The following is a 9,648-nucleotide window of genomic DNA, read 5'->3' as shown; positions in this document are numbered from 1 at the left end:
CTGAGACTAACCAGTCCCAAAGTCCAAGGTATACAGATACTTGCCTCCAGCAGGCACATCCCATATCCTGCTCATGTGGTGCCTTCAGACCAAAACAGCAATTTCTTGCATGGTAAAACATTGCTGTATGAGGTGCTGGGGAAAATCCCTCAGCTGTTTCGGCAGGATCAGAACTCACTCCTTGTCCCTGCAGAGACTTATCCCTGTATCTGCTCTGGGAGCCAGCTAGCAGTCACACTCCCAGCAAGCCACAGATGGTTCGCAAGCTACAAGTAAGCTACAAATACAGATCCTGAGATGCTGTCATCAGCTTCCTGTTTCACACCACCTTGATGCAGCCCATTTGGCTCATTGCAAGGTGCTGGTGGTTACAGCTGCATCAGGAGGTCAGTCAAGCTAATAGCTTCAAGTGTCATGCTAGCCATCTTTACAGCATCACTTGCAGTTTGTCCTTCCATGCTGGATTTCCAAAGACAGGCTTCTTGGTTTTAGTACCATGGGCTCAGTTTCAGCAAAGGAAGCTTTAAGGTGTGAGTTTCATATATTTTATATCCCTGTGTATTTTATATCCATATATTTTATATAACTGTCCTCTTGCTGTGACACAAATCCAAGTTGCCAACAAAAAAAATCAGTTGTCTTTGCTTAGAGAATGTCCTATGCAGTAGGTATTGTAAGGGTATGTGGAAGGTAGGAGCATCTTCCTCATTAAGGTTATCTGATCAAGGAACTTTTCAGTGGAAAGGGGATAATAAATAAAAGGGGAAGTGATAAGCAAGAACACATAAAGGCACGAACCTGGTAGAAAACAGATAAAAGAAACAATACTAAGTCTGTAGTTATTAATTGATGGACAATTGAAAGAAACTCCCAGGCACTCCCAGGTGGAGATGGCCACCTGGACTTCATAACTGATAAGAGAGGGGAAAAAAGAGGAATGTGACGATTTGAGATATTTGAGGGTAGTCTGAGCAACTATGCAAAATTTACAGTGGAATGTTTAGTGAAAGGGGACTGGGGAGGAACAAAGCGGGAGAATAGCCAGAAAGCGGTATAAAAGGCCGGTTTTATGTAAAACATTGCTGGTCAGTATGCTTGTCTGACCACACCCTGTGCCTGATTACCAAAGTTGATCCTAACTTCCTATAAAACCTTCTCTTAACCACAGTTGGTGAGGATCTTGGTCACCAGCCATGGGTATGGGAACAGTGTTTGTCCCACAGCTGTGAGGAATTGGGGCGAACAAAGCAGGTAAGGGGCTCAGCTCCAGCGGCTAGAGTGGGACCTCGAGTCACAGGCACATGTGCCCGACACCAGTTGCTGTGGAGTGGAAGAGGGTCTGTATCCTTCTGCAAACATGCTGTATGTGCAGGGGTGGGGTGTGCTTCACTGGCAAACCTCATGCTGTACCAGCTAGTGAGTAGAAGGTGCTGGGCCTGGGCAGAGGTACCACGTAGACAGAGGGTTTGTGCTGGTAACTGAGGTTACCAGTGAGTGTTAGGTACCTCTGAGATAGCTGTGTGAGTTCTGGATCTGTTAGCTGGATGAGACGGTGAGTAGGAGGCCCATGAAGTGTGGAAAAGGGTTTAGGATCTGAGTGGGGGTGGTGGATGGAGAGAGTGGGGGGGCCATGCCAGCAGAAGCCACAACTGGGTGTGAGCTTATGAACTGGGGGGGGGGGTGCATGCGCTTTCAGTCATGAACTTCCATCTTTACCATCTGAAGAGGAGGAGGGGGCTTGGCTGTCTGTGCTTATCTTTTATGTGAGTCCTGTATGTGGGCACTGTTGAAGGCAGTGCCTCATCCCTGGCAGTGCATGTGATCAGCCGAGTCAATGTCCTCTGTGAGTGTGTGCCTGTCCGTCTGTCCCTGGGATACATGCTTAGCTTTGCTACTGGTTGAACCTGCAAATGGGAAAGCAGCAGCTTCTTCTGTCACTCTGGGACAGAGACCTCTGGGTCCCTGGACCAGGCTCCAGTTGCCAGGCAGGAGGAATCCCCAGGATCCGGAGCTGCTAGACGGGGTGGCCGTTTACAATACTGCTTAACATGAGTCTGTGCATTTCAAGCCTAAATTCTAACTCACTTCTTGGTCTCCCAGTTTGAAGGCTGGGATCATCGTATCAGAGGATATAATATTCACTAAAACTTCCTTCATCCTTAATTTGTTGGTCCACCAGTCAGTCTGGATTGAACCCTAATTCTTTTGGATATGAGGGGTCATGAAGTAACAGATTCCCCAGAGAGGTTTGGCAGAGGTGTGCAGCAAGACAGAGGTGCTACTGAGACCTCTAATACATTATGTTTTCCCACATAAATAACAGACTGGCTTTAAACACCTCTGGTTCTGCAGCATACTTACTCTGAAATAATAATAATAATAAAAAAACCCCAAACAGAACTAATGCATCAAGAATTGCAGTCCCCAAATTGCAAACATGAAGAAATTTCAAAACAAAATTGAGTTTTAATAAAATTTAAGTGTAGAAAATTCGAAGTCAGATCTTGAACCCTAACAGAGGAAGTCACTGAAACTAAACAGATAACAAACTTAGGAAAGAATTGGGTATTTGAAGAATATTCATTTTGTTATTAGCAGCCACCACTGAAATTTTGGAAAGGGTATTTTTGTCATATTTTAGGTTGTAAACCAATCTCTGTACTGTAGTTCATGATTGACACCTGGCTTCCTCAGCAAATTATTGTTTATTTGTTCATGGTGGTATACCTAAATGTTTCCTGGATTATGTTTTCTTTCTTGTGATCTAGATGCTGAACTCTTGAGACAGACAGTTGACTGTTGTCAGCTCTTCTGTAAACTACTTAATTTGCCTAATTTTCTTTCCAGCTATTGAGTTCTTGGGCAAACCACAAGTGACGTTTGCAGAATTCTCAACACAACTGATTTTCCTCAAATCTGAGTCTTAACACATAAAACAACTCCACCATTATGGTTTTACCTCCCAAGCAGATAATGGAAAACTGCACCCACAATAATAAATAAATAAACAATGCTGTGAATACACCTGAGTGGAGTACTTTTACTCTATTTAAACTCTCACACCTCCAGGCAATTCAAGCATCAAGCTTGAAAAAGCTGGAGCAAGCTTGAAAAGGCTCTCCTGCTGTCCCATGACCCTTCAGCAAAATGTGAATGGATCCTAGGCCACATTTAGTGATTTCTCATGGCAATGACTTCATATTTTCTTGTATCACTGCGAATATGAAGAAACTTCACCAAAGTGACACTGGTCCTAAGTCACCTCCTAAAGACCAAGTTCCTTTGCTAAATTCCTTTCATTACTATATTCTAATGCCATAGGCAGCATAAATTTACTGGTGTAAAGTTACAGAGGAAATACACAACAGTGCAGAAAAGAAATTGTGATACATGGCATTTAAGAAGCAAACATTTCAGTGTAAGTCTAATGTGGGGAAAACAGCCTGTGTACGTGCAATTCTCACAGGAGCCTGGATATAGGTTGCCTACTTAGTAATGGAAATGCCTAAATTCTTTGGAATGTGTGTGGTGTTTGCACAGTAGCACAGAGCTTGGAAACATTAGAGCTCCAAGACAGATGACTGGTTTATGTGGCCTGTACTTAACGTAACTGCTGTACGTATGTTACACATCTTTTTACCTTTCGTGACAGGGTAGGAGCCTGATATTCAAGATTTTTGTTGCTTGTAGAATTTCTACTCCAATTCTTTTAATAGCCTTTGTCCGTTCGATCCACTTAGGTGCAAGAGGAGTTTGTATCCTTGAAGGTGTATTGGTAAGTAATGACCCAGTATGTTACAGAAGTCCAGCACAAAACTCCATGTGCCTTCCACATGGAACTGAGGCCTGGCACCCACCATCGAAAGGTCTCAGAAAATTGTTTTGCCGCTAGCGAACTCTGGGGCAGGCCAGTGAGTTCATACTTATTTATAACATTCCACTATGTTCAAATCAGACAGACAAAATGCATTTTCTGGGTTGTTTTCAAAAGCCACATACCAGATGGACAATCACAATAACATAAGGAGTGCTGTAGCTTAGCTCCAGCCGGCAACAAAGAACCTCATGGACACTCACTTGCTCACCACCATCCCTACCCACCCCACCCCCCACCCCCGTGCCACAGGATAGGGGGAAAATTGGAAGAAAAAGGAAAAATTCACGGGTTGAGATAAAGACAGTTTAACAGTAAAGAAAAGAGGAAAACTGCAACAACAATACTGATAAAGGAATATACAAAGCATGATTAATGTACCATTGCTCATCGACCAAACCTGGGAAGCACCCAGCCTGCTCTGGCAGCAGTTCCTGCCCTCTCCCTCTGCCAGCTCCCCCTGCTATATACTGGACACAGCATCACATGGTATTGAATACCCATTTGGCTCGTTTGGGTCAGCCGACCTGGCTGTTTTCCATCCCAGCTCCTTGGTATGTGTGTGTGTGTATATATATATGTACATACATATAGATATCATTTTATATACATGGGCCATCCCTCTAAAAATATCTGTTGAGTTCATTTAATCCATGACTTTGGGCTGCCTCTGTTACAACAGTCTTGCAGGGCAGGAGAGATGGTGTGTGGTGCTGCACTTCTTCATGCTGTATTTGGAGCTTGCGGCTGGCGTATCCAGTGCAGCTCATGCCCACGGTCTGCGGGTTGAAGATATCAGTCTTGAGGAAGTTGCTGGGTGCCAGTTGCTGAAGTCAGTTCTGATCCCATCACTGCTGCAGTTCACTCGGTTTCATCAAAGTCCATCTGCTCTTAGTTTGGGTGATTCTTACTGTAGTACTATTGATATGGCATATAGCAGTTATAATAATGATGACATACAGTGGCAGAGGCATTTAGCAATTTAGCATACAGCTTGATTCATTGGCTATTCTCACCCAAAATCAGATCCCCATGAGGTCCACATTGGCCCTCCCCATCCTTTCGCATCACCCACCAAGTGCATCCAGGGCTTCAGCGAAAGCAGTCCTGTGGCTGGGTTTGCCCTTGCCTGAGTCAGGACTAACCCAGACTGTCTTCCCGAACATATTGTTCATGTGCACTATGGGGACTTTATCCCCTTTTACAGTACATGGAAGTTTTGATTGTGCAGAGCCAGCTCGACTGGTAGATCCCCTAGTGTTAACTAGCCAGGCAGCTTCTGCTAAATGTATATCCCAGTGTTTTAAGGTCCCACCACTCATTGCTCTCAGTGTAGTTTTTAACAGCCCATTGTATTGTTTGATCTTCTGGAGGCTGGTGCACGTTAGGGAATGTGATATACCCACTCAATGTCATGCTTTTTGGCCCAGGTGTTTATGATGTTGTTCCAGAAATGAGTCGCATTGTCTTACTCAATTCTCCCTGGGGTGCCATGTCACCATAAGACTTGCTTTCCTGGGTCAGAGTTGCGGGCTGCAGCGTGAGGCACAGGGTATATTTCCAGCCCATCTGTGGGTAACTGTGCACTGTCCAGGTCATACTAAATGATCTCCCACACAGCTAATTCCCTCAAGTGCCTCCATCCATGATGGTCCACTTGCTTGGATGACACATCTTCACTGGAGGGTTACCCTTCCCTCATGCCTGCCAGCAGTTGCCTCCAGAGGCTGAGGGCTTATCTTTTTCCAAATCGCCTTGTCAACGCCCCCTTCCCTAGACAGGCATCCCAGATGCTTGGTTTCCCTACCCGCTAATTCCAAGCTACTGGCCTGGTTATTCCAGCATTGAAGCAGCCAGGTGAGAATGTGCTCACCCAGATGTTGGCTGAAATTTTTTTGCATACCCCACAACTACCTCAGGCATAGGGATCGGGTGATCATTTCTAGTTCTGACTCTTCCTCCTGATCTCATGATGGCCCTGGTTCATTGTTATCCCTTACTAAGTGAACTGATGTTTTCGTGTACTTCTTCTTCTGTACAGGGGCGACTGATACCAGCATTGGTTGCTTTTCTGGTTCAGCTGCAGTGCCTGACATCGGGGTTTAAGTAGCCACCGTGCCTGTCGAAGGGGTTGGAGTAGCTGCAGTGCCTGTCAGTCTGGTTTCCCTCTTTCCCCTGAGGGTGCTGCATAATATCGAGCAGTGTTTGGTAGATACTGGCCAGGCCCCAGCACAGTGCGGTGAGTTGTACCTCTCTGTAATAGCCACAGCATTTTCCTTTCAAATATTCTACCACTTTATCAGGGTCCTGTAGTTTTCAAGGGTGAAGTCCCGAATCATTGGAGGTGAGAAGTTCTCTAGATACCTGCCCACATTCTCCCACATGCCATTCCACCCATGACTATACCAGCTCTGGCTGGTAGTCTTAAATAGTTGTTTAACCCTAAACAGGATCTGAAACACATTCAGGAGACATAACAGGAACATGCTGGTTTGAACATCCCAAGGATATTCAAAATTCTCAAAAACTGTTTTATGTGGCCCAAAGGAGAAAAGGGAGGCAAATGAGCTGGGAAAAGTATCCCTCCCTGTTTCTGCCATACATTGGGTACGATTATTAATAAATTCTGAAAGATAGTGCCCAAGGTACAGGCAGGACAGCAATGCCACATAAGCATACTAACATAACCATGTGAACAATGATAGTATCATATCATAAGCTGATATGACACAGGAGAGCAAAATGGTAATCTCTGGGAGACAAGATAAACAGCATTGCAGGGAGTATATAAAACATGTAAGAGTTTACAAAACACCGCCATGAGAACAAACAGAGCAACATTGTGATCAATGACTATTTAATTAATATAATAAATGCGTAAAAAAGATTTGTTTGAACATGCTCTGGTCAGGTTTGTTGTTACTGCAACCCTTTGTGCCCCACGTTGGGCACCAAAAAGGACTGTCATGGTTTAGTCCCAGCCGGCAAGAACGAACCCCTCGATTGTCACTTACCCCTCCTCCCCTCTGCTTCCCCCCGCCCCCTCAGCCCACAGCTGGGATGGAAGGAGAACTGAAAGAAAAAGGCAAAACTCGTGGGTTGAAATGAAGACAGTTTAAAAGAACATTAAAGAAAAGAAGGAAACAACAACAATACTACTGATAAAGGAATATACAAAACACGATTAATGTACCATCACTCACTGACCGAAGCTGGGAAGCCCCCAGCCCGCTCCAAGCAGCGACTCCTGCCACCTCCTGCCACAGCTGTGAGCTAAGCATGGCGTCACACGGACTCGAATACCCGTCCCAGCTCCTTGTGAATAATAACCCTACCCCCGCCAGAACCAGGACAGGTATGACTGTGTGCAGCAGCACATCTACTGCAATGCAACTTGAAAAGACAGGGGCTTACTTCCTTCCATTGCTAATTTGAACATAATCAAAATATCTGATTTCTACCATTTCTTTAGAAAAGGCCACATCCTTCCACTGAACTCTATACAAATGTTTGTAAGATTATAGTGAATACTCACTAAATTAGTTAAGAGGGGGTTTAAAACATTCAAAGCTTTGGTTTCTAGAAGGGAGGAGAAGGAGATGAACAGCCTATAGATTTTTTTATTTGAAGTGTTAAGTGCAGCTTTGTTAAGAGCTCTATTTCCCTATTAATCACAGGGTCAGAGCTGCTTTGTCTCTCTGAGACAAAGATGCACTGTACGACCTGGTGCAACTCCACCAAAGAGAGCACCAGCTCTCAGTCCTTAAGGACACTGGCTCCACCAGCAGCTAATCAGACCAGCCTCAACCTGGCTCACTATGCCGTACTGAGAAGACACACAATAGGGAAAACCACCTTGGACAGGGTTGATATTCCCAGTGTAGATTGTGCACTAACCCTGAATGATAAGTACTGCAAGTGTGCGAGGTTTGATTCATTTGGAGGGCTGATCATCCATGTTGTGTGCATCTTTTGTGATGCTGTGACACCACTTGATAACCTCAAACATGTCCCAGGCATGTTCACGTGTTGAACCCAACGGCTATCAAATACACAGTACAGAAACGTCTGTAGGAAGGTGGCCTTCCAGTGGCTGATCACAGCTATCCCTGGCAGATGCTGGTACTCACCTCTTAAGCTCTTAAGTCCAGCTCATCCATTGCTTAAGAAACATTTGTATATTCCACGCACCCTAGACAGAGAGGAACTATCTTTCCCCAGTTAACTTCTCAGTGGGTGCTTGTCTGCACCTTGAGGAGTTGTGGCTTCAAATCCCCTCCAGCGGAGAGTAAGCTGAAAACAGGTCTTACCCAATATTTTAACCTCAGAGCTAGCTGACAGCAGAAAGGTCTGCTCCTTGTTTTGTGGGTAGCCCAGAGGCAGCTCCCACACCTGCTGTCTACATGTAGAGAGCAGGTCCCCTTCTGCTGCTGCTGCATAAAATTGCACGAAGTAATTCAGAGCCAGGGTAGGGGTGTGGAGAGGAGGAGTAGGGAGAACCAAGACAATGCACAAATAGTAACCTTTGTCAGGAAACAAAGGCAAAATACTGTTTGCTGTCTTCAGCTGCATAAACTTACAGTGACTTGAAGGGAGGGTGTTAAAATAAACAAAATAAAGGAGATAAGGCACAAAGGACCCGTAGTCTTTTGTCACAGGCACCAGAGAGAGAGAGCTGTGACAGCAAAGTATTTGTCATCCTGACTATTCAATTATTTATGCATCTACAGACAAATTATATCAAGGCACATACAAATGACATTTTAAAATACAAAGCTTTCACTTTTTGCAGTGTAGGAGGGAATACACTCTCCATGGGTTTTGTGACCTGAAGGATTACGTGACTTGAGATACAAGTTGTATAATCAGAGGTAATTTAGCCATGGTCAGAGTGTTTGTGGGGTGCAGGTTTTCTGAACTGTTTGATGCCCAGTTCCCTAGACACCAACATGAAACAGCTGGTTGCTTGAGCACTGGTAAATCTAGCTCTTGGATAAGGTATAGATGAACATCAACGGAAATATCCATATAGAAAGACACACACCTCAGAAAGATTCAGGGCACCAATGGCAGGAGCCTCAATTCTCTGCCTAGACCATAGGTATTTTCAGAGCAGACTTCAGAGTATAAACGCCAGATGGCTGTTGTTATCCTGAAGCCAGGAAATACACAGCAACACCATGTGCTTCTAATTTTATTCTGCTTAACCCACTCAGTCTAGCTGTGGCCTGCTCGCAGGCAGGAGTGTTAATATATTGTCACAGAGATTTTCTTCCAGCCTTTACTGACCCATACAGTCTTCTCAATAAGGACAAACCTGCACCATAACAGGACTGTGGTCTTGAAAGGTAAATTAATTTCAGCATGAGGCCTGACCTGAATAAACCTCATGTGCATTCATTGGTGGTTACAGGATAGCAGTCTGGATGAAGCAGAGGAGAAGGGTAAAAAATGGTAATCAGTTACAAGACAGATGTAAAAAGATCACCTTTTCTCTTATTATTTTTCATGGCTTAGATTTTATATTTAGTGGTAAAGGTTAAATGACACGTTTTGTCCACATTTTCTAGACAGCAAGCCACTGGAGAAATACATCTTCTAAAGCACATTCCTCGGTTATCTAAGCAAGAGATTTCAGCCTTATTTCTACACACTGACTATCACACTGTTTTAAATAGCTGATCAAAAGGGGCCATAACAACCCACTGAACTATACCAGCTTGTTATCTTACTTAAGGAGTCATTGCAGCTTCAACTCTACCAGAAATAGAACA

Source organism: Chroicocephalus ridibundus, chromosome Z, assembly GCF_963924245.1.
Source record: "Chroicocephalus ridibundus chromosome Z, bChrRid1.1, whole genome shotgun sequence".
In the NCBI taxonomy this organism is placed as follows: domain Eukaryota; kingdom Metazoa; phylum Chordata; class Aves; order Charadriiformes; family Laridae; genus Chroicocephalus; species Chroicocephalus ridibundus.
This window is presented reverse-complemented; position numbering follows the sequence as displayed.